Raw genomic sequence first — 24,739 nt, forward strand, 5'->3', positions numbered from 1 at the left:
AGCCCCCTCTAGCGGCCGCGGGGCGGGCGCCGGGAGGGCGGGGGCTGCAGTGCCCGCCCCGCGCTGCCGCAGTCCCGGGCCCCCGCGGGCAGCTGCCCTGCTCTCACGCCCACCTTCACCCACTAGGGAGCCCTCACAGCAGTCGAGAGCTAATAGCAGTAACTTACCAGGGGGAAATCTGAATCCTCCCTGGGTGAAAAATGAAGCCTCACTTAGAAGGTTTTTGTCCAGGAAGTAGGTACATCCTGGGCTTAGAAATAACGCTGTTAGTGATTTTTATAGGAACTATTGGACAATTTAATTTTAAAGCCAAGATTACCCCTATACTAATTCTGATTCCATTTCCAACTAGGACAAAAATCTTTGTCTTGCTGAGCCCGCTGGGGTTATGGGACTTGTCCAGCTCCCTAAATTCTAGTTACTAACTCGCCTCACCCCTTCATCCTCGGTGACCTCCCACTCCTCAAGAAAAGGTGTGAGGAGGAAACTGGATGCGGAGCCAGGACACCTGGTTGCAGTCTGAGTCCTGCCATTAATTCGCTGTGTGACCTTGATAAAGTCAGGACCTCTCTGGGTCTCATCTTCAACCATAAAATGACAGTGTACCTAAAAAGGCAGCTTCGGGGTCTAATACTTGCTGGCAGTGTTTCTCAAGAGTGCCCTCGAGGAGCAGCATATCAAAGGGTACCTTGGATGTTAGACCCCCAGGCCCGCTACCAGCACCCAAAATTCCCCTCAGTCAACACTCCCTCTAAGGGGTTGGAAGGCTGTGTCTGCAGGGCAAGCCCCCGTCACGGCCCCCCAGATCATTGCTCCCCCAAGGACCTGAACCACCACAGCCCTCAGACCCCACCATGGGGCCTGCCCGAGCTCAGTCTCTGCAGGTGAGCCCAGGAACTGAAGTTTGGAAACAAGCAGCCCACGTGACCCCTTTGCACACTGACCAAGAGAACCCACCACAAGGGCCCTAGAACCACCAGCAGGCGGTCCCTGGCCAGTGCCAGGGAAAGCTCCTTCCTGCTCTAGCGTCCTCACGTCCACTCCTGCACCTTCTCCCCCCACCCAGGGCTTCCCACTTATTCCCATTCCTTCTCCAGAAGTACCGAGTCCACAAGCCCTTGCCCATTCTCCTGTCAAAACCTGCTAGAAGAGTCAGGACAAACTCGGCTCCCCCTTGAGGAGCCCGTCTGTGCAAAGCTACGAGGTGACCTGTCTGAGACACTTTGGGGGGCTGTGACACTGTTAGTTCCAGCGAGCAAAAACAGGGGGAAGGCAGGGCCCTGGCATCACAGGTAAGTGAAGACCAATCACAAAACGAGATCCTAGAATGAGGAGCTTTCATTTAGTCCAGAAATACCAGGTCTGAGACTGCATGGCCACACGCCTTCAGATGCCCTCCCTGGTGCATGCAGGTCTCAAGTCACAAGCCGCTGGTGGCTCCTGGCGTTATTCTGAGGCTTTCCCTGCACTTCTACTCATTTAACCCACACAAGAGCTCTGAGGGTGGTACTATATTCCCATTTTTCAGGTGAAGAATCTGTGGACAGAGGTTTGGTAACTCGCCCAAGGTCACACTAGTGGGTGGCCCAGCCAGGATTCCACTCAGGGGCCCTGGTTCCAGAGCATTCCATGGCATGGCCTCCCAGAGACAAGAGCAAAGCTGCTCTAGGTTATCCCATTGCTACATGCTGTTGTGTTTCAGATTTAAGGTTGCTACCCTAAAATTTTATTAAATGTGATTTTTTTAAAAAAGCAACTAATATAACACACTGTCCACACTGTACTTTTCTGAAAAGGAAAATAAGGAAAAAAAAAAGAGAGGTGGGGGAGGGAGTGACTGTCCTCTAAGAGAACTGGGTCTAAAAAAACGTGCATCCAGTGAGGCCAATGTGGCTCAAGTGATAAGACCCCTGCCTGCCATAGGGGAGGACCCAGGTTCACCCTCTGGGACCTCCTGGTGAAAAGAGAAAGTGTGCCTGTGGTCAGCTGAGTGCACATGCTACTGGGTCTCGCAGCAAGATGATGCAACAAGAAAAAGATCAAAGGGAGTATCAAAGTAAAGCACAGCAGAGACCAGGTACTGAGGTGGCACAATTGACAGGGAACCTCTCTCCACAGCACAGGTCCCCAAGATCAAATCCTTCTGAATCCTAGAGAAAGATGAGAAGAGAACAAAGAGAAATGGATATAGAAAATCACACAGCAAGTAAAAACAGACAGCAGAAACACCAGGGAGGGGTGGGGAAAAGTCTTTAAAAAAAAAATAAGTACAACCAAATGAAGCTCTGATACCTACCATAAAATGGGTGAACACCAAAGACATGTTGAGTAAAACAAGCCAGACACTAGAGGACATACTGTACAGTCACTCCCAAAATAACTAGACTACACATTCACATGGAACAATGACAGGCTACCAGAGGCAGGAGTGGGGAATGGGTTGCTAATCCCTAGCACACAGCCGCTGGTTAGGGGGAGGGAAGTTTTGGCAATGGATGGTGGTGGCAGCAGCACACTGTGTAGTTACTACCTGCGAGTTATACACGTAGACGTGGTTCAGATGGGAAGTGTTATATGAAATGGCACAAAGTTTTAAAGTGTCCAGCTCCTCCCAGACACCACCTGATTACAGGTGCTGAGAAAGTGGCACAAGTCTGTGTCCTTAGGAGTTTTTCAAGTGTCAGTCAAGAAACAAGACTTCTTTCTTCTTTATGTTAGTTTCCACATGAATAACCTGTCAGAAATTCTTCCTGAAGGTCTCATACCCTTCCACCCACACACCCAAATCCAAACTCACCTTGAAATTCAATGAGAACCATTAACTGTTTGGCCCCACAGTCTATCCCTGTGAGACCATGAAGATTCACAGCTCCTACAGCAGAAAGTGTGAGATGCCTGGCCTTAAACAAGGGACAGCAAAGCACAGGAGACTCAATGTCAGACCCCAAAACTCACATTTGGCTAGCCACCAAGGGCCAGGTCAGGATTTTAGTGTTACATTTGACTGATTTGCAAGATTTTAAACCTCCAAGTCTTTGTGACAAGTGCTTCTAGCCAGCAGTCACTTCTGGAGAGCAGGTGGAAGTATGGGAAACTCAAGCAGCATGAATGCTAGGTGGTTTCTAAGGTGGCTCAGTCGCCCCCACCTCCTGGCCTTCACATCCTTACAGAATCCCTCCCGAGATGCCAGCAGGACCTGTGACTTGCTTCTAACCCATAGAACATAGCAGAGGGAATGGAATGTCACTTCTGTGTAGGTTACATAAAATTCATCATCCTGTCACACTCTAGAGCCCGTTGGCTTGTATGCTTTGGTTAGTCCAGTAGTCATATTGGAAAGGCCGATGTGGCAAGGAACAGAGGGTGATTTCCATCCATCAGACAGCTGGAATCAGAGGCCCTCAGCCAAAGAGTCCCAGAGGAATTGAGTTTTCCCAGTAACAACTCCAGTCAAGCCTTTAGATGAGACCCCAGCTATGACTGACACCTTGAATTTTGCCTTGTTAAAGACCTCAGAACAGAGGATATAGATAGACTGCTCAAATGGACTCCTAACCCACAGCAGTTGAGATAAAGCACATTGTTTTAAGTTGCTAAGATCGAGATTGGTTTCACAGTAGTAGCTAATCTTGCCTAGATCTGAGGGTGACAAGGCACTACTCTGGCTGGCCTTCCCCTAGGGCAGGCCGGAAGTGCTGGAGGAAGCCACATGCCCTGGGATCTGGCCAAGTTCAATGATGGTCAGGCTTAGTATACACCTGGCTTCCTCATCCCTGAGTGCTGAGGGGACAACGCTGGGGCACGTTCCACAGTGCCTCCCAGAGTTGCCCACAGCAGTAGCCTGCTCAGGTATACATCTTTGACGGGCTTTTCCTCCCTCTGCCCTGTTGGAGCTTCACGTAATAACTACTACTTAAAGCTCTGTCTGAGAGTCTGCATTTGAGGGAACTCAATTGAAGGTTAAGAAGGATAGAAGTGTTAATGGGGGGTAGTATATGGGAACTCTTCAGCAGGATGTAAGCCTACAATTTCTCTAATAAGAGGCAAGACAGTGCTTTCAAACCAGTCAGGGGCTAATTCTAAGTCTAGATGTCCTAGAGACACCACCCTCCAGATAAATGAACATTCAACCAACTCTGTGGTGAGGCCTGTGGAAAGAACAGAAAGTCCAGAGCCTGGAGCCCCAGACTCAGTCCCAGTGACTTTATGGCATAAGGAGAAAGGGGTAACAGTGCCTGCCCTCCTCCTATCCTACTCCCCAGCATTGTCATGCCAATAAACTGGTACACCAAGTTCTTATGGTTTAATTACTAATTAAAGTGAGACATCTATAACTCCAGCAACTATAACTCCAGCCATATCGGAGAAAAACCAACAGGCTCAGGGACAGGGGAGCGGGAGTAAGGACCCCCAGATTCCAATTGTCACCCTCATGGAAGCTCTAAATGTCAAGGGCTATAGTTAGAACTGTATTCAGCCTTCATGATACAAAAGTCTCTCATGGCATTGGGAGTGGGATCTAGGCTAAGTCATTATTAGTTCCTCCTTCCCAGTCCTTTGGAAGCTACAGGAAGGTTTCAGAAAGGAGACTTTTCAAGTGATGACTTGCCCAGCAGGACTTACTATATACCAGAGTTGTTACTCTTGGAGTCAGTGTTGAGCCTTAGGGCTAATGCCTCTGAACAAAAGACCAGAGCATTTTGTTCCCAGGACTCTGGTTGTCTTAGTTCCCCAGTGCCCCTCAGGAGCCTAGAACCAGCAGACTGGTCTCATTCCACAGATCCCACTTAGGGCGTATGACGTCAGTAGGGGCCTCCTTGTCCTTGCCCTGAGACCCAGTGACACACAGTCCCATGATCAAAAGAACTCCCACTTTCAACACCTTGGGAAGTTTTGCAAGTCTTTATCCAACTTAGTCTTATACCATCAGGAACCCTTAGCCTTCCTCCTCCCTTCCTTTCTTCCGTGGACAGCACCATTTCTTCTCTAATGAAGAAAATTGGCCTCTCACCAATCCTTCTTCCATTCTTTTCTGTTTCTATTCACTGACCCCAATGAAGACAAAGTCCCCAAATCCAATAGATAGAAAACCAAAAATCCCGCTTTAGAGGTAAGGCTGGAGGGAATGTTAAATTTAAGGCAACTGTAGGTATTGCCACAGATGAGGCATTTGGAATTTTAAACAGGGGGTAGCTGTTATCAAAGGAATTGCCACTTTATATGTGACCTTGTGCAAGTCTTTCAGCCTTTCTGTTCCAGTTTCTTGATGTGTAAGACAGGGATAGTGGTACCTCCTTCATAGGATTGTTGTGAGAACAAATTAGCATGTACAAAGCATGGTGAACAAAACCCAGTGTACATTAAGTCCTGCATCTTTGTTAGTTATTGTAAAAAGTGAAGACTGTCTTCATGGTCAAGGCCCTTGGGTGTCTAACTTGCACAATTGTGCCATATAGCCCTGGCTGTGTATTTATTTAGAGAGCCCTAAATTCTCACTCCCATTGGTCAAAGTGTACAACTCCACACACTATAGCTTATGTTTTTATTCTTGTTAAAGGCTAGTTTCCCCAGACAGGTAACAGTCCCTTATTCCTAAATGATGAAAATAGAGTAAGATATTAGGTGTAAGTCCTAGAGAAGATAGAGAACCCCAAAGAGTGGGAGGGGAGCGGGGGGACACTGCAAGTGCTATAGGCCCTGAAGCTTATTTCTTCAAGTTATAAAGTTAAGATAAAAATAGAGTTCAGTAAGTTTGTCACAGGCAAGGTCATTTAAAGGGTAGATGTTAAATGAGTTACCACGAAAAATTTCAGAATCTCCAAAACTTTCAAGACTGCACTTATTTTTCTCTAGAAAGTAGCTCTGGGCCTTTTCAATTTTCATACTTGTGGAAGGCTGAAACAGAAGAAAACCTATTGTAAACAGCTGAAGGATAACAGCAGACAGAAGAAATGTAACTAACCAAAATGTAGAACATTTAGTTTCACTGATAGATTCTTCAATTTAATGTTACCATTTTGTACCCATTAAAGTACCCATTAATATATCCCGCTGCTGGCTAAGATGTGAGGAGGTCAGGAGCCTTTTGGTATTAGAAGGTGGTATCGTACATCAAGTCATAGGGCGTACCTACACCCCACGACTCAGGAGTTCCACTTCTCAGGATCTATCCTAAAACACAAAAGTACACACGGAGAAAGGGCTAAACATGTCAAGTTATTTGCCATGTTTGAGAATAAATCAAGCCAGTTTGAATGGCAGAGAACTGTCTATTTGGTGGACTTCTAAAATTTGTTAATGAGATTACATAAGTAGCCTCTGAACATGCCAATGATAAAAGAAAACAAGACACAATGTTATGTACCCTAAGAAAACTTAATTCTGTTGTATAGGGAAAAAAACCAACATTTAGTATATTTCTATCAGTGGTTCTACCAGGGTGGTAAGATCACTGAGTATTCTCAATTTTCTGAAATTTCAACTTGAAAAGTGAATCCATGACTAAAAGGACAGTCACTCAAATCATAATCAGGCAGTTCAGATATTGAAACCATGAAGAAACTCACTGATAACAGTCAAATGCTTTAACTCAAATTTTCTAGTCCACTAGTTTACACTGAGGGTAGTTTGGCAGAATAAAGTGGCTCAAGGGTGTAACATTATCACCACATCCTCTACCCAACACATCACTGACTCTCATTTCAGCCTCCATGTACAAATACTCATCTGGAGTGAGGAAAGACAGAGGATGCTTAAGAGGCAAAGAACCCCCACAAGGATTCAGACATTGACTTTAAATCCTGAACATGGTTCTTTATTTACTCAAAGATGATGGGCCTTAAAGGGGCAAGATAGAGGTTCCTATCATCTGAATTATGAGGGTTTATTAGGGAACTCATTGACAAGCTGAGGATGGTAAGAAAGTAAAGTCACATTTCTTCCCATCTAAGTCATGTTCATAACTGACAATCCTGCTTTGGGTGCATGAAAGTCCAGCAGGAACCAGAGACCAGAACCAGGCATTGTGGCCACAGCCAGGCCTTCGCACATCCAGAGGGAAAGTCCCACAAATGATCCTTCCCCAAACCCCTCATAAAAAGTAGAGGTTTGGCCACCAAGCCTGATAGCGCCTCAGTCTCTTCCTGAGGTCCCGGTCCAGATCTCACAATGCTGGGGGACTCTGCCACTTGGTTCCTCTTCCCCCAAGTCTCCCCAACAAAGCAGGTGCCCCAGGCTTGTCTTCCACACCTGATTTGCCTGAAGGACACATTCCAAAAGGGAAAAATCGAAGAATATTTGGCTCAAAGGATAGAGTGTCCATCTACCACATAGGCAGTGCAAGGTTCAAACGCCAGCCTCCTGACCTTGTGGTGAACTGGCCCATGTGCAGTGCTGATGCCCACAAGGAGTGCGCCCCATAAAGAGAGCTGCCCTACACAAAGAAAGTGCAGCCCGCCCAGGTGTGGCCCTGCACACATGGAGAGCTGACGCAGCAAGATGACACAACAAAGAGACAGAGGTTCCTGATGCTGCAGACAAGAACACAAGTGGACACAGAAGAACACATAGCAAATGGATACAGAGAGCAGACAACAGGATAGGGGGAGAGAAATAAAATAAAATAAATAAACCTTTTATTTAAAAAAAAAGGAAAATCTTTCCAAAGAGAAAGGAAGTGATACAAAGAAGTCCAGAAGAGTCCCTAAAATAACCTACTTTTTATAAACCCCTTCTCCTCCCATTAAAAGATCTGCCATTAACATGGTCCTTGGAGCCATTTTGTCCCTGATCTGTTCTGGACACCACAGCTATACCAAATGAGACATGCCTTTTATAAAGCCTCTCCTAGCGTCTCCTAGAAACATTTCTTCTAGAAGTCCACTAGGATGGATGAGGACTAACTTCAGTCAACTTAAGCACCAGGCCCAGGACGTCAGAAATAGAATTTTTGGCTCTTTTGAATTATGCTCAGCTCACTGACAAGCTTGGGCAGCACACACCAGTGAGAGTTTTTGTCCAACATGCTAAACTCCATACCATAAACCTACTTCCACGATTATTTCAATTCTACCCCATAGAAAAATGAGTTCCCACAAAGGGAATCTCCCTCTCATGTTCAAGAGATAGAAGCCTGTGTTCCCTCTGACATTTTCTTATCTCAGTCAGATTCAGCCTTAAGAGTCTTCCTTGGGTGTCTGGTTTCATCGCTTGTTCAGTGGCCCCAGCCTGGAGATCCACCACTGGAAGGGGCATCACTCCAAGGTTACTTCCATCCCATCTACCTGCTCTGGATCCCTCACCTTTTCAAACTGCCAGACAACTTCCAGAGCACATACCACCCCAGCACCAGCCCTTAAACCACCCCCAAGGATTGAGAAACAGTCAAGTCTCAGAGCCCAGTGAACCACTGGAATAGCCTTCCCTCTGAGCGCTAAGGTCCTTAGTCCAGGGCTACCAAGTTAGACATCTGAACAAGTCGAATGGGCTAGTGAGATACAATAAGGGGTGGGTGGGGACTCTGACAAGCCAGAGAACATCTCCTTCAAAGCAAAGTTCAGTTTGGAATACTCTTCTAGCCAAACTCCTCAGAATATGCCGTGTGAGCCTCCCATGGTCAGAGATTCTTACCTTTTCCTATTCCATGGACCCCTTTGCTAGTCAGGTGAAAACCAGAGACCACTTACTAAGTCCACACTATACTGTGTACTATTTAATAAATATATCACACCCACACTGACATATCCCCACAGGAATGTCTGAGTTTCAAGTAGTCAGGCCCCTTGTTAGGAAGCCCTGCCCTGAGGGAACGCTGGAGCAGATGAGCCCCTCCCCAAGCAGAAGCCTAGGGCAGCTTCAGGGGGAAATTTTCCTGTCACAAGTAGCTCCTACCTGGGGAAAAGGAGAGACAAGAAGGCTTCGGGGTGTTTCCAGGGTGCTAATAAGTTTATCCCAACCGTCTAGGCCATCTCATTTCAGAGCTTAAAATGTTAAAGGAAGTTTCCCAAGTGATCAGTTTTATGCACCGATGATCACAACCTGAGGAGGGGGTTAGTGGGACTCCAGCACCCACAGAGCAGCCTTCTTTCAGCAGCTTTCTGCGGCGGCTTGCTCGGTCGGTAGAGGTGGGGTCTGGCTGCGGATGAGGGGTCGGTCCAGCTCTGGACGAGGGGTCGGTCCCGCTTGGGACGAGGGGTCGGTCCCACCTGGGACGAGGGGTCGGTCCAGCAGCAGACGAGGGATTGGTCTCACAAGGGGTTGCGCGGTTCGGCTGACGGGGTCGCCCGGCGAAGCCGGCGATGAACTGGGGACAAGGGAGGCCAGGCCCTTGTCGGGGGCTCTCAGGACTGGAGGGCGCACGGCAGAAGAACTACCGCGGAGACAAGGTAAACACGCAAGTCCACTTTACTGAGGGAGAGGCAACAGTTTTATAGGGGCTGGGGAAGGCTGATTGGTCGAAGCCACACCCTGTTCTGATTGGTTGCTGGCGAAAGGTCAGTGGGCGGTACTGGACGGGGGAGGGGTGGTGGTTAGGGATTGGCTGTCGCTGTTGCTGGGGGAAGGGGCAGGGTTTAGGGATTGGTGGCTGCTGTTGCTGGGGTGGAGGGCAGACTGGATTTTTCCGCCCACGCCTGGCTGTTGCTGCTGTCGGGGGAGGGGAAAAGGGCGGGCTGGATTTTTCCGCCCACACCTGGCTGTTGCTGCTGTTGCTGGGGTGGAGGGCAGACTTGAGTTTCCCGCCACGCCTGGCTGTTGCTGCTGTCGGGGGAAGGGAAAAGGGCGGGCTGGATTTTTCTGCCCACACCTGGCTGTTGCTGCTGTCGGGGGAGGGGAAAAGGGCGGGCTGGATTTTTCCGCCCACACCTGGCTGTTGCTGCTGTTGCTGGGGTGGAGGGCAGACTTGAGTTTCCCGCCCACGCCTGGCTGTTGCTGCTGTCGGGGGAAGGGAAAAGGGCGGGCTGGATTTTTCCGCCCACACCTGGCTGTTGCTGCTGTCGGGGGAGGGGAAAAGGGCGGGCTGGATTTTTCCGCCCACACCTGGCTGTTGCTGCTGTCGGGGGAGGGGAAAAGGGCAGACTGGAATTTTCTGCCCTGCGCCTGCGCAGGGAGAAGGAAGAAGGGTGCCGCCCCACAAGGCATCGGGTGGCGCCATCTGGGAGGAGGGGCGGCCGCGGAAGCATGGCTGCCGAGAAGGGGAGACCCGAGGGCACTCTGCGCCCATGCCGAGCTTCCTTCAGGGGTGGCGGTGGGCCCGAGCAACCACCCTATTATGGGGGCAGCGGGATTAGGCCTACCGCGGCCGCTCCCCTGCCAGGCCAGCAAACCACACTTCAGCCCGAGGGGTGACCGCAGCTTTCCAAGGAAGCTCCTGTGACATGCCAACACTTGAATCTTTGACTATGCCATATCCAGGCCCCACACATGGTCTTCATCCATATGTGTCCCCCAGCTCTCATGGCATCTCACTCCAAAACTGATAGGTTTTATTTATTTATTTATTTTTTGAGATTTATTTCTCCCCACCCCCACACTGTTTGCATTTGCTGTGTGCTATGCCTTTAGGAGGCACAGAGGAACTGGACCTGGGACCTCTGGTATGGGAAGGCAGTGCCTACTCACTTGAGCCACCTCCATTCCCTGCTTTGTCTCTCAATGTTTTTTCTTCTTGTGTATCTTGTTGCATCATCTCGTTGCATCAGCTTGCTGTGCCCGCCAGTCACATCATCTTGTTATCTTGCTCATTTTCTTTAGGAGGCAAAGGGAACCTCTGCTCCAAGATTTTGTTGTGTCTTTTGTTATGTTTTTTCTTCTTATATCTCTTGTTGCATCATCTTGTTATGTCAGCTTGCCCCGCCTATCCATCACACCAATTCCTGATATTCCACAGTGAACTACAGAACTCTCATGTGGTAGGCGGGAGCTCAGTCACCTGGGCCACATCCACTTCCCATGTGTCCCTTTTCCAGAGTCACAGCCTCAACAATATCACAGACAATTCTGAACAAAAGATTCACACTCTTGAATGATGAGAAATACCCATGTCATAGCCGTGCACGACAAAGAAAAACAAAGTGAGGCAGCAAACACCTTTACCACCCAGCAATACCCAACCCCTACACAGTAAAAGCCTCCATCCTGAAACTCCACCAGTTCTACATGAGCCTCTCCTGGACTTTTTTTAATCCCCATCTCTACCAAAACCACATGCTGTGTCTACACACAGCTCTAGTCCCTCTGTCAGCACACACCCTTGTCAATTCAATCACCAAGTGAACCTGTTCTGGCCACACAAGTCAATCTCCATCCCTGCCATCAGTAAATTCTTATATACTTTAAGGACTTTGCGTTCCAGGGATGTTGATTTTGTACTACCTGTTTTTACCCCCAGCCTCCCAAAATAAATGCCCATCCTTGCCAGCACCAGGATTCTACTTCCCAGGTCCTCTCCAACGGCAGGAAGAGGAAACTACTCTGCAAACTGCCTCCCAAATCTTAGGCCCTTCTGCACACCAGCATTCAGTCCAATGTGTCATATCAGCTGGCACTGGGTCTCCAGTTAGGGTATCTGACCAGGATCCTGAAAACCTTACATAGCCATCCCCTTTGGATAAGCTGGACAGGACTCTAACCAGAGCCAGGAACCTTTAGTCATATAAAGGGCAGCCAGAGAATTGTGGGAAGATGGCAAAGCAGGAAGCTCCGGGAACTATTAGACAGTAACTGTCTCAATCAACTATTTCAAAACTCTGGAGTCCAGTAGAATACCATACAGCATCTAGGGAACAATGGGGAGAAAATTCTGCTACATGGAAATAAATGCCAGAGAATCACACTTACAGCACAGCTGTTACAACTACCCAACCCCCAATCTCGTGGCAGGCAACAGCGGGGTCCAGCCCTTGGCATAATTTGTTGGTGCCAGAAGAGAACAAAAACTAGTTCCAAGATCCAGGGGATGGGAGGAAGAGAATGGACCAAATGCTCCTTTGGAGGGCGGGGACTTGGCCCAGTGTTTAGGGCGTCCATCTACCACATTGGAGGTCCGCGGTTCAAACCCAGGCCTCCTTGACCCGTGTGGAGCTGGCCCATGCACAGTGCTGATGCGCCTAAGGAGTGCCCTGCCACACCGAGTCTCCCCTGCATAGGGGAGCCTCATGTGCAAGGAGTGCGCCCTGTAAGGAGAGCCGCCCAGTGTGAAAGAAAGTGCAGCCTGCCCAGGAATGCTGCCACACACACGGAGAACACACAAGATGATGCAAGAAAAAGAAACACAGATTTCCTTGCTGCTGACAACAGAAGAAGACAAAGAAGATGCAGCAAACAGATAAGGAGAACAGACAACTGGGGTCGGGGAAGGGGAAGGGGAGAGAAATAAATAAATAAATCTTTAAAAACAAAAAAGAAATGCTCCTTTGGATTAGCTACTTCAAACTGCTGGGCATCCAGCGCTGAGAGCTGCCAATGTTCTAACCCACATTGGACAGAAGCAGTAGAAGAGACTTAAAAGACGACATACTTCTTCAGAGCTGCGGGAGGACAGTGGAGGGGACGCATTTGGTAGGCAAATGCCAAGTCAAGAAAGCACAGCTTTGGGGAGCCATAGAAGCAGCTCTAGGCACCCAACCTGGCTGTCCCCTCAGGGCAGATTGGAGCCAGCCAGTGCTCCCTTTGAGGGGCCCTGGCCTTGCTCCAGCTGGGAAAGACCAAATTAGGAAATTCCTCTCTGGTGTTCCCCAACTTCTTCCCAGAATGTGCCCCCCAGGGAAAAGCAACTGGAGACTACAAAGGCAGTGAGAGAAACCATGGAGGCCAGTGGCCTAGGCAAAGGCTGCCAAGGCTGGCCTGCTTTACCCCCTGCAGGGGATCACCAGGGAGAGGGAGAAGGTCTGTGGCCTGAGAAGTAGAGGACAGGGGGCTTTCACACTCCATAAACAGGGAACCCCTAACACCACAAGCAAGCACAAGTCCAGCACAAGACACAGGCCAGAAGAGACAGGGAGGCCCCTGCACTTTGCATTCACCACGGGCTGACCTCCCTGATAAGAAGGCTCACCCCTGCAGAGAGTCCAGCCAATGCATATCCAGTTTGCAAACTGCTGAAGGGGTTTCTGCTAAGGTTTATTTGGTTTTCTTAGCTCCTGACACACAAGAAAACCTGTAATATCATGAGCTGGATACAAACTCAAGAAACAGGTCAAGGAATAAGTCTGAGCTAACATTGATATATGATTATGTATAGTATGCTATGAGAAATCAAAGAAACTGGAAACAATGGTCCATTCAAAGTAAAGAGATACAAATCCAGAGGACAGTGAAGATGACGTGACTGTGGATGTACTAGACAGACTTAAAGTGATCTTCAAATTACTCAAGGAGATGAAGTTGGGGGGAGAGGAATGAAACACTTTTGGGGATTAAAAAAAAAAAACGAATGTGGGAGTCTCAAAGAGCTAGAAGTTTTATAAAGGAACCAAACAGAACTGCTGAAGACCACAATAATGAATATGAAAAATTCCCAGGAGGCTTTCAATAGCAGATCAGAGCTGGTTGAAGAATGAATCACTGAACCTAAACACAAGACAAATGAGTCAGGTGGAGAAGAATTCAAAAAAGCAAAAATAGTCCAAGAGACCTCTGGGATACCACCAGGCATACTAATATTTGCATTCTGGGGCTCCCAGAAGAAGAGGGGACAAGGAATGTTGAAAGCAACAACAATTACCTAAACTCAGCATGAGATGTTAATATGAACATCCAAGAAGCCCAGAGAACACCAAACAGGATAAAGTTGAAGAAATACACCCTGTCACATCCTGATCAAACTGGGGAAAGCAAAGGACAAGGAGAATGTTCTGAAGCTGCCTGAGGAAAGCAATGTTATGTGCAATGGAGTCCCAATTAGATTAAGTGTGGAGCTCACCAGAAATGGTGGAGGCAAGGAGGCAGTATGTTGAAATACTTTGCGTGCTGCAAAACGACAAATGCCAACCAAGAATTTTATATCCAGTGAGACTTCCTTTTAACAATGAGGGAGAAAATAAGACATTTCCAGATAAACAAAAGCTGAGGGAATTCACCCCCACTAGACCTGCCCTACAGGCGATGCTAAAGGGAGCTATTTAGAGTAAAAGGGAAGGACAGTAGACAGTGGTTCAAACACACAGAGAAACAGAGACTCCTGGTAGAGGTAACCATAGGGGCAGTTACTCCAGGGCTGTTGTATTTTATGGTACGCAATTCTAATTCTTACCGCGGCAGCTAAAATGCAAATTAATAAGGACAGAGTGGGAATCAGATTTGATCCAGTAGTTTGGCACAGTAGTTAGGGCATCCGCCTACCACATGCGAGGACCACGGTTCAAACCCCGGGCCTACTTGACCCATGTGGAGCTACCTCATGAGCAGTGCTAACGTGCACAGGGAGTGCTGTGCCACGCAGTGTTGTCACCCACATAGGGGAGCCTGACATGCAAGTCGTGTGCCCCATAAGAAGAGATGCCCATTAGGAAAGAAAATGCAGCCTGCCTCAGAATGGCACCGCCCACATGGAGAGCTGATACAACAAGATGAGTCAACAAAAACACACATTCCCATGCCACTGACAACAGAAGTGGACAAAGAAGATGATGCAGCAAATAGACACAGAGAACAGACAGCCAGGGTGGGGGGGTGAGGGGGAAGGGGACAGAAATAAATAAATAAATACATCATTAAAAAGAAAAAAAAGGACAGAGATCTAGAAGATAGATACAGGAATGGTATATGTGGATGCTATTTAAGTAGGTACCAAATTAAATGACTGTTAGGGTTAAGATGTTAAGTTTCAGCTCCACGGGTAATCACCAAGTAAACACATGAAAAATATCTTCAAAGAAATGTTTTTCAATATGGCGTAGTACCAAAAGCCAAATATGAGAGTAGGAATTAAAAGAATTGAGGGTCAAATATATATAGAGAAAACTTGCAAACTCAAAATAGGAAAATGGCAAAAGAAAGTACTGCATTATCAGCAGTTACTTTAAATGTAATAGATTAAACTCCCCAGTCAAAAGGTAGAGATTGGCAAAAGTGGATAAAGTATTACCTAATTATATGCTGTCTACAAAGACTCATCTTAAATTCAAAAGTCATAAGTAGGTTGAAAGTAAAGTGACAGAGGAAAAAAATATGCCATGCAAGTAGTAATATAAAAAAAGGGGGAGGAAGGGAAATGTATGTAGTTCAAGTGGTTGACCACCTGCTTCCCACATGGGAGGCCCCAGGTTCAGTCCCCAGTACCTCTTAAAACAAACAACAACACAAGCAAAACAGAAAGTCAACTCAGGACAGCCAATGAAGCTCAGTGGTTGAACATCGGCTTCCCACATACAAGGTCCTAGGTTCAAGCTCTGATACCTAAAAAAAAAAAACAACAAAAAAAAACAGAGCAGGTATAGCTATACTAATAACACAAAGTAGACCTAAGTCAAAAGCAGCTACGAGGGACAAATATGGTCATTGATACTGGTAAAGGGATCAATGCAACTAGACAGTTATAAATATACACATACACTTAGCAGCAGAGTCCTAAAATATATTCAGCAAATATTGACAGATTTGAAGGGAGAAATAAACAAAATAAACAGTTCTACATTAGGAAATTTCAATATACCACTTTCAATAATGTCTAGAACATCTAGACGGAAGACCAATAAGGAAAGAGAAGAATTGAACTATACTCTCAACCAACTAGACTGAACACACATATACAGAACACTTCATCCAACATCAGAATATACATTCTTCTCAAATACAAATGGATTATTCTCCAGGGCAGGCCATATCTTAGGTCATAAAAGAAGTCTCATTCAAAAATATTGAAGTCATACAAGGTATATTCTCTAAACAAAATGGAATGAAACTAGAAATATCTGAGGGAGAAATGGAAAATTCACAAATGTGGAAATTAAACAACCAATGGGTTAAAGAAGAAGTCACAAGGCAAGTTAGGAAGTATTTTGATGTGAATGGAAGAGAACACACAACATACAAAAACTTAAGGGATGCAAAGGTAGGGCTGAGGGAAATCTTTAGCTCTAAATGCTTAAATATGAAGAAAGGTCTTAAAAAAGAGACCTTACCTCAAAACTCGAGATCTAGAATAACAACCAATCGCAAAACAAGAAGGAAGGAAATAGACATTAGAGTGGAGTATATGAGAATTAAATAGAAATCATCCAGAAGTTGGTTATCTGAAAAAAAAACAACAACAACAACAAAACCATTTATCTATAAGGGGGAGGGTAAGGGGGCAGAAAGGGGTGGAAAGAGGGAAAGAGGGGAAGAAAATCTGAAATGAAAAAATACCACTAGGCCACAGAAATGAATAGGAAAACCTAGATGAAATGAACAAAGTCCTAGAAACACAAACTACCAACACTGACTCAGGAAGAAATAGATAGCAGTGAACCAATAACTAGTAAAGAAATCAGATCAGTAAGCATCTCACAAAGAAGAGCCTAGGAGGAGGTGGCTTCAGGGGAATTTTACCAGTGTTCCAGAACAATGAACAGCAATCCTGCTCAAACTCATCCCCACTCCCCCAAAAAACCTGAAGAGGAAGGAACACTCCCTAACACATTGGAAGCCAGTATCATCCTCATACCAAAGCCAGATAAAGATACTGTAAGAGAAAACTATAGACCAATATCCCTTATTATCCTCAAAAAACTAGCAAGCTGAATCCAACAGCATGTTAAAACAATCATACACAATGACCAAGTGGGATTCCTATCAGGGATACAAGGGTGGGTCAATGTAAGAAAATTAATTGAATATACCACATTAACAGAATGAAGGGGGAAAAGCTAAGTCATCATCTTAATTGGTGCAGAAAAGGCATTTGGTATAATCCAGCACTCCTCCTTCATAAGCACACTCAGAATTAGGAACAGAAGGAAACTTCGACAGGAAAGGAGGCATCTATGAAAAACACACAGCTAATATAATTAATGGTGAAAGACTGAAAGCTTTCTCCCCTCTAAGATCAGGAACAAGACAAGGATGTCCACTTTCCCCCCCTGTTAATTCAACATTGTACTGGAAATTTTAGCTCGAGCAATTAGGCCTTAGAAAGAAAAAGCCATCTAAGTTGAGAAGGAAACATTAACTTTCCTGATTTGTAGATTGCATTATCTATAAAAAAAAAAAAATGGGGGAACAGGGGAGGGAAGAACCATAGAGCTACTGGAACTAATAAATGAATTCAGCAAAGTAGTAGGGTGCAAGATCAATATGCGAAAGGCAGTAGTGATTATATGCACTAGTAATGAACAATCATTCAATAGCAGCCACAAAAATCAAATGTCTATGGGAAAGGAAAAAAACATCTAACCAAGGATGTAAAGGACTTCTACAGAAAACTATAAGACATTGCTAAAAAATCCAAGATGGCCAATGAAAGGGCATTCTGTGTTCATGCATTAGAAGACTAAATGTCATTAATATGTCAATTTTACACAAAGAAATTTACAGATTCAAGGCAACCCCAGGCAATTTCAACAGACTTCTTTGTAGATATGGAAAAGCCAATTGCCAAATTTATATACAAGGGTAAAGGCCCCTGAATAGCCAAAACATCTTGAAGAAGAACCACCAAGTTGGAGGACTCACAGTTCCCAATTTTAAAACTAATTACAAAGCTACAGTCATCAAAGCAGCATGGTACTTACAAGAACAAAGACTATGGAATCTAACCCAGTTCAGAAATTAACCCTCACATCTATGATCAACTAATTTGACAAGGTTGCCAAATCCTGTCAATGAGGAAAGAAGAGCCTCTTCAACAAATGATTCTGGGAAACCAGGATGTCCATGTGCAAGAGAATGAAAGTTCACCCCTATACCTCATATCATATACAAAAAAACTCAAAATGGACCACAGACCTAATATAATAGCCAGAACTACAGAACCCCTAGAAGGAAACATAAGGAAGCATCTTCAGGACTTTGTGTTAGACGAAAGTTTGTTAGACTTTACACCCAAAGCACAAGTAATAAAAGATAAATGGGACTTCATCAAAATCAGTTTTTGTACAAAGGACTTTATCATAAAAGTAAAAATATAAACTAATCAAGCAGATAAAATATTTAGAATCCACATATTCAACAAGTATTTAATATCTAGAATATATAAAGAAATCCTACAAATCAGAAAAGACAGTTTTTAAAATTGGCAAATACTTGAATGGACATTTCTCCAAGAAAATATACAAGTGATCGAAAAGCACATGAGGGGCGGCGGAATTGGCCCAGTGCTTAGGACATCCGCCTACCACATGGGAGGTCTGCGGTTCAATCCCTGGGCCTCCTTGACCCGTGTGCAGCTGGCCCATGCACAGTGCTGATGCTCACAAGGAGTGCCTTGCCATGCAGAGGTGTCCCCCGAGTAGGGGAGACCCACGTGCAAGGAGCACACCCCATAAGGAGAGCCACCCAGTGCGAAAGAAAGTGCAGCCTGCCCAGGAATGGTGCCGCACACACGGAGAGCTGACACAACAAGATGACACAACAAAAAGAAGCAGATGTCCCCGTGTCGCTGACAACAACAAAAGCAGACAAAGAAGACACAGCAAACAGACACAGAGAACAGACACAGAGAACAGACAACCAGGGTAGGGGTGAGGAGAGGGAGAGAAATAAATAAATCTTAAAAAAAAAACAAAGAAAAACTTAAAAAAAAAAGCACATGATATTTAACATCAGCCATTAGGAAAACGCAAATCAAAAGCATAACGATATACCATTTCATACCTATTAGAATAGCTACTATTAGAAAAAAGGAAAACTAAAAGTATTGATGAGTGGAAACAGGAACAAATTAATTCATTGCTGGTGGGAATGTAAAATGGTGCAGCCACTGTGGAAGGCACTGGCAGTTCCTCAAATTACAGAGCTACCATATGACCCAGCAAGCTCACTTCTAGTTCCATAACCAAAAGAAATGAAAGCAGGGACTCATACCTGTGTTCATAGTGGCATTATTTACACTTGCCCAAAGATGGAAGCAACCCACGTATCCATCCACAATTGAAGAAAAGAGTGGTATATAAACAATGGATTATTCAGCCATAAAAAGGAAATTCTGAATCATGCCACACACGGATGGCCCCTGAAGATATCATTTTGAGTGACTAAGCCAGACACAAAAGAATATTGTATGATCTCATGGATATGAAATAATTAGAAAAAAACTCAGTCAATCTAGAATATCATTTACCAGGGGATTGGGTGGGGGTAGGTAATACTAGGAGTTAATGCTCAAGATGTACTCATTTTCTTGTTGGGATCATGAAAAGTTTTGGTAATGAATGGTGGTGACTGTAGTGATTAGAGAACAACGTTGTGGACCTAACTACCTACTTGAATGTAATTAAAAGGAAATTCAAAAATTAAAAAATAAAAATTTTTTAAAAGGAAACATTTTAGGTTGTATGCATGTTACTAGAATAAGAATTGTTTTAAATCCAAGGAACACAGTGAACCCCAAGTTAAATCATGGACTACAGCAAGTAGAACAATTATGTAAGTGTGATTTCATCTATTTTAAATGGATCACACCAATGTGAAGTGTGAATAGCATGGTAAGTTTTCACAAAATTGTTGTAATGTTTTAGCATGGAAATAGCCATACTTCAAGTTATAGACGTTGACACCTAGATGACTTTAAGAAGGAACACTTTACCAGTCTCCTGATGGGGGAGATAACTCCAGGTGTAGACAGCATGCTCTGGTAACAAATGTATGCTGAGTCGCCACTGCCACCCTCTGCCCAGAGCCTGTCCTCGTTTTTCAAGCCCACCGTACAGCTGGCAGGCAGGGTGATCCTTCTGGATGATTCTCTAACCACGGATATATGGGGTGCAGAAGTATTTTTGCTACAGTTCAGATCATCTGGGTCTTGTTTCTAGAAACCATATTTGGTATCAAACAGTATAATATGGCAGAGTTCGGCAATTTTTTTTTATTGACTTTGTAATAATATTACATTAAAAAAAAGTATATATATATGAGGTCCCATTCAACCCCACCACCTCCACCCCATCTCTCCCACCCCCAGCAACACTCATTCCCATCATCATGACACATCCATTGCATTTGGTAAGTACATCTTTGGGCACCTCTGCACCTCATGGTCAATGGTCCACATCATGGCCCATACTCTCCCCCATTCCATCCAGTGGGCCCTGTGAGGATTTACAATGTCCAGTGATTGCCCCTGAAGCACCATCCAGGGCAGCTCTATGTCCCAAAGACGCCTCCACCTCTCATCTCTTCCTGCCTTTCCCCATACCCATCAGCCACCATGTCCACTTTTCCCAATCCAATGCCACCTTTTCTATGTGGACATTGGATTGGTTGTGTCCATTGCACCTCTATGTCAAGAGGATGCTCAGATACCACATGGATGCTGGATGCGATCCTCCCACATTCAGTTGTAATCACTCTAGGCTCCATGGTGTGGTGGTTGTCCTTCTTCAACTCCATCTTAGCTGAGTGTGGTGAGTCCAACGAATCAGATTGTAGGTGCTGGAGTCTGTTGAGGCTCAGGACCTGGCTATCACATTGTCAGTCCAGAGATTCAAATCCCCTAAATATATCTTAAACCCCAACACTAACTGCACCTCCAGCACATTAGCATGAAAGTCTTATGAAGAGATATCCCATCTGAGTCCAGATTCATCACACATAAACACCATTTCCAATGAGGGGCCATCTGACCTGGTAGTTAACCCCATCGGCCATGACCATAACTCTCATGGGTCTCTTTAACCCTCAAAGGAACCAATAACTGGGGGTTGTATCTGCTTTATCTGTCTCTCAGACTCTGCTCAGTTGTGCATAAGGGCAATCCCTCTGACAGCCACCAGGCTCTTTTTTAGAGACTCATAGCCATATAAACTCATTTCTCCTTTCCATTTCCCCCTTACATTAGGTCAAACAGCATTTTAAAGTCATGTTATTTTATGTAGACAGGGATATTCTGCCGATCTGCATTGAACCTTCCGTATAAGGTCATTTTCCAGTTGCATCATCAGTTGGTAGTTGATAGTGGTCCCTCGGTGCCAGGGAGGCTCATCCCTGGGTGTCATGTCCCACGCTAGGGGGAAGGCATTGCATTTACATGCTGAGTTTGGCTTTGAGACTGGCCACATTTGAGTAACATGAAGGCTGACAGGAGGAAATTCCCAGGCACAATGCTGCTGTAGGCCTTGTTCTTATTTTAGGCTTATCAGCTCACAAGCATAGTCATTAGCGTCAGGGGCTCACTGTTGAACCCTCACTCCCTCCCGGTCCCCGCCGCTGCACCTGAGAGACTGTCACTGCTCCCCTAGGGACCACGACAGAGCACCACTGGCCAGGAACCCCGTACACCCCCTGCTGTGGTTTTTAATTGTTGCCACTATGAGTATATCCAAACATTACCATGCACCCTGGACATATGTTCTGTATAGCTCCCTGTCAGCCATATATCACCTGTCAATGGTATCCCATACCAGTATCCCTCCATTGCCATTGTTGAACCACTCTGTGATCCAGAACTCCCTGAAATTTGAAGCCCAATATAATGTCAGGGTCCCTTACTAGGAAATGTCATATAGCGATGGGTTTAAAGGTTAGATAAAGAATACGTGTTGACTTGGAAAAAATTCTACATCCTATCTTTTTCTTTTTTTTTTTTTTTTTCCCCTAATTATTGAGCTTCTCTTCACAGGAGTCCTAGACCACAGCAATGCATATATATAATATACAGCACTCCCATACATCCACCACAAAACCTTTTCCCTTCCACATTGATACTCTTACACCCTATTCACATCATATTTACTTAACGTGATGTACACAGTCTGAGACAATAGCTTTCTAACAAGGTGACATCTGTGCTTACATTGTGGTGCATACTTTAAGATACACAGTTTTTTACATTCTTAGTTATCCTATGTTTTACATTATGGTTTACATTATCAGTCTGTCATCTCCTATATGTTATGGTGTAATATTACATGTTTTATATCCATCCTTGTGTACTCTCACGAAACTCCTCTCTTACCCCCCATTTACCTTGGTTCCACACATTTAACGTCCATTTTCCCTTCCACCTTGGTGCCCACAGTGACAGCCAACCTCCGTTTCCCGAGGAGCCACTTCCAGAGATAGATGGAATAGTGTTCAGGGCCTAACTTGCTCAACTGCCCCAATGCCCTGGGAGCCACCCTTTGTCTCGAGAGATACAGTTCCCTCTATTTGATGGCATTAGTCCTCCCCAGGATGTGGGTCCACCCCCACTCTCACTACTTGGGTTTCTACCCCATGGTGTCACCCACTCTGGCAGAATGAGCATTTAGACATTTCCCAGGATCCTGTCCTGCAACAGACCCTCCCCTCCGAGCATTCTAAACAGGTAACCCTCTTTATTATATTTTGATATGATTTTCTCGGCATTTTACTCTCCACCAACACCTGACCCTCTCCTGTGTTCGTATGCTACCCCTCCCTCCCCCCACTTTTGGGCAATGTTACCCATCCACCCCTCCCCAGCCACCCTCAAACCCACAAAGCCCCAACCAAAGGCAACCCCTTGCCCCCCTTTTATCTCTTCTTTGTGTTCATACTTACCACCATCTCATCTTAAATTCCACCCCTGCAGACATCGGCTCACATCCTTCCTCCACCCTCCAATTTCCTGTAAGCCTATCGATCCGTCTCTTGCTGTCTAGGGCAGCTTGGTTATTTCATATCATTGAGGTCATGTAGTATTTGTCCTTTAATGTCTGGGTTGCTTCACTCAACATAAGGTTCTCAAGATTCATCTATGTTATCACATGTGTTTGTAGTGTGTTTGTTCTTACAGCCGAGTAGTATTCCATTGTGTGTATATACCACATTTTATTGATCCACTCATCGGTTGATGGGCATTTGGGTTGATTCCAACTTTTGGCGATAGTGAACAATGCTGCTATGAACATAGGTGTACATATATCGGTTTGTGTCCTTGTTTTCAGTTCTGCTGGGTATATACCCAGCAGTGGTATTGCTGGGTCATATGGCAAATCTATGGCTAGTTTTTTGAGAAACCGCCATACTGTCCTCCAGAATGGTTGGATCCTTCTGCATTCCCACCAGCAGTGGATGAGTGTTCCCCTTTCTTCACATCCTCTCCAGAACTTGTATTCTTCTGTTTTTTTCATAGCTGCCAATCTTATGGGTGTAAGATGGTATCTCATTGTGGTTTTGATTTGCATTTCCCTGATAGCTAGAGATTTGGAACATTTTTTCATGTGCTTTTTTGCCATTTGTATTTCTTCTTTGGAGAAGTGTCTGTTTAAGTCTTTTTCCCATTTTTTAAATGGGTTGTTTATCTTTTTATTTTCAAGATATAGGAGTTCTTTATATATGCAAGTTATAAGTTTCTTATCAGATATATGGTTGCCAAATATTTTCTCCCACTGTGTGGGCTCCCTTTTTACTTTCTTGACAAACTCCTTTGAGGTGCAGAAGGCTTTAATTTTGAGGAAGTCCCATTTATCTATTAGTTCTTTTGCTGCTCGTGCTTTTGGTGAGATATTCATAAATCCATTTCCTATTACAAGGTCCTGTAGATGTTTCCCTACACTGCTTTCTAAGGTTTTTATGGTCTTGGCTCTTATATTTAGGTCTTTGATCCATCTTGAGTTGATCTTTGTATAAGGTGTGATATGGTAATCCTCTTTCATTCTTCTACATATGGCTATCCAGTTCTCCAGACACCATTTGTTGAATAGGCCACTCTCTCCCAGTTGAGAGGGTTTGGTGGCTTTATTGAATATTATGTGGCTGTATATGTGAGGTTCTATATCAGAGCTTTCAATTCGATTCCATTGGTCTATGTGTCTCTCCTTATGCCAGTACCATGCTGTTTTCACCACCATAGCTTTGTAGTATGTTTTGAAGTCAGGTAGTGTGATTCCTCCAATTTCGTTTTTCTTTTTCAGTATGTCTTTGGCTATTCGGGGTCTCTTTCCTTTCCAAATATATTTCATAGTTTTTCTAGTTCCTTAAAGAAGGCTGTGTTGATTTTTATTGGGATTGCATTGAATGTGTAGATCAGTTTTGGTAGGATAGACATCTTAATAATGTTCAGTCTTCCTATCCATGAACAAGGAATAGTCTTCCATTTATTTAGGTCTTCTTTGATTTCCTTGAACAATCTTGTATAGTTCTCGGTGTATAAGTTCTTTACCTCTTTAGTTAAATTTATTCCTAAGTATTTGATTTTTTTATTTACTATTGTGAATGGTATTTGTTTCTTGATTTCCTCCTGATCTTGCTCATTATTGGTGTACAGAAATGCTACTGATTTTTGCGCATTGATCTTATAACCTGTGACTTTACTAAACTCATTTATGAGTTCTAGAATCTTTGTTGTAGATCTCTCAGGGTTTTCTATGTATAGGATCATGTCATCTGTAAATAATGGAATTTTTACTTCTTCCTTTCCAATTTGAATGCCTTTTATTTCTGGTTCTTGCCTCAGTGCTCGAGCAAGTACTTCCAAGAAAATGTTAAATAGGAGCGGAGACAGTGGGCATCCTTGTCTTGTTCCTGAGTTTAGAGGGAAGGTGTCTAGGATTTCTCCATTGTAAACAATATTGGCTTTAGGTTTTTCATATATACTTTTTATCATGTTCAAAAAATTTCCTTGTATTCCAATCTTTTGGAGTGT

The 24,739-nt window shown here is 44.8% G+C and overlaps 1 pseudogene; it reads right to left on the bottom strand.

Moving 5' to 3' along the window:
* Positions 1-8: 8 nt before the first annotated feature.
* The window catches only part of LOC131273755 (factor in the germline alpha-like), a 43,179-nt pseudogene continuing 18,448 nt past the window's right edge, over positions 9-24,739 (bottom strand).

This window comes from Dasypus novemcinctus, chromosome 17, assembly GCF_030445035.2.
Source record: "Dasypus novemcinctus isolate mDasNov1 chromosome 17, mDasNov1.1.hap2, whole genome shotgun sequence".
Taxonomy (NCBI): Eukaryota; Metazoa; Chordata; class Mammalia; order Cingulata; family Dasypodidae; genus Dasypus; species Dasypus novemcinctus.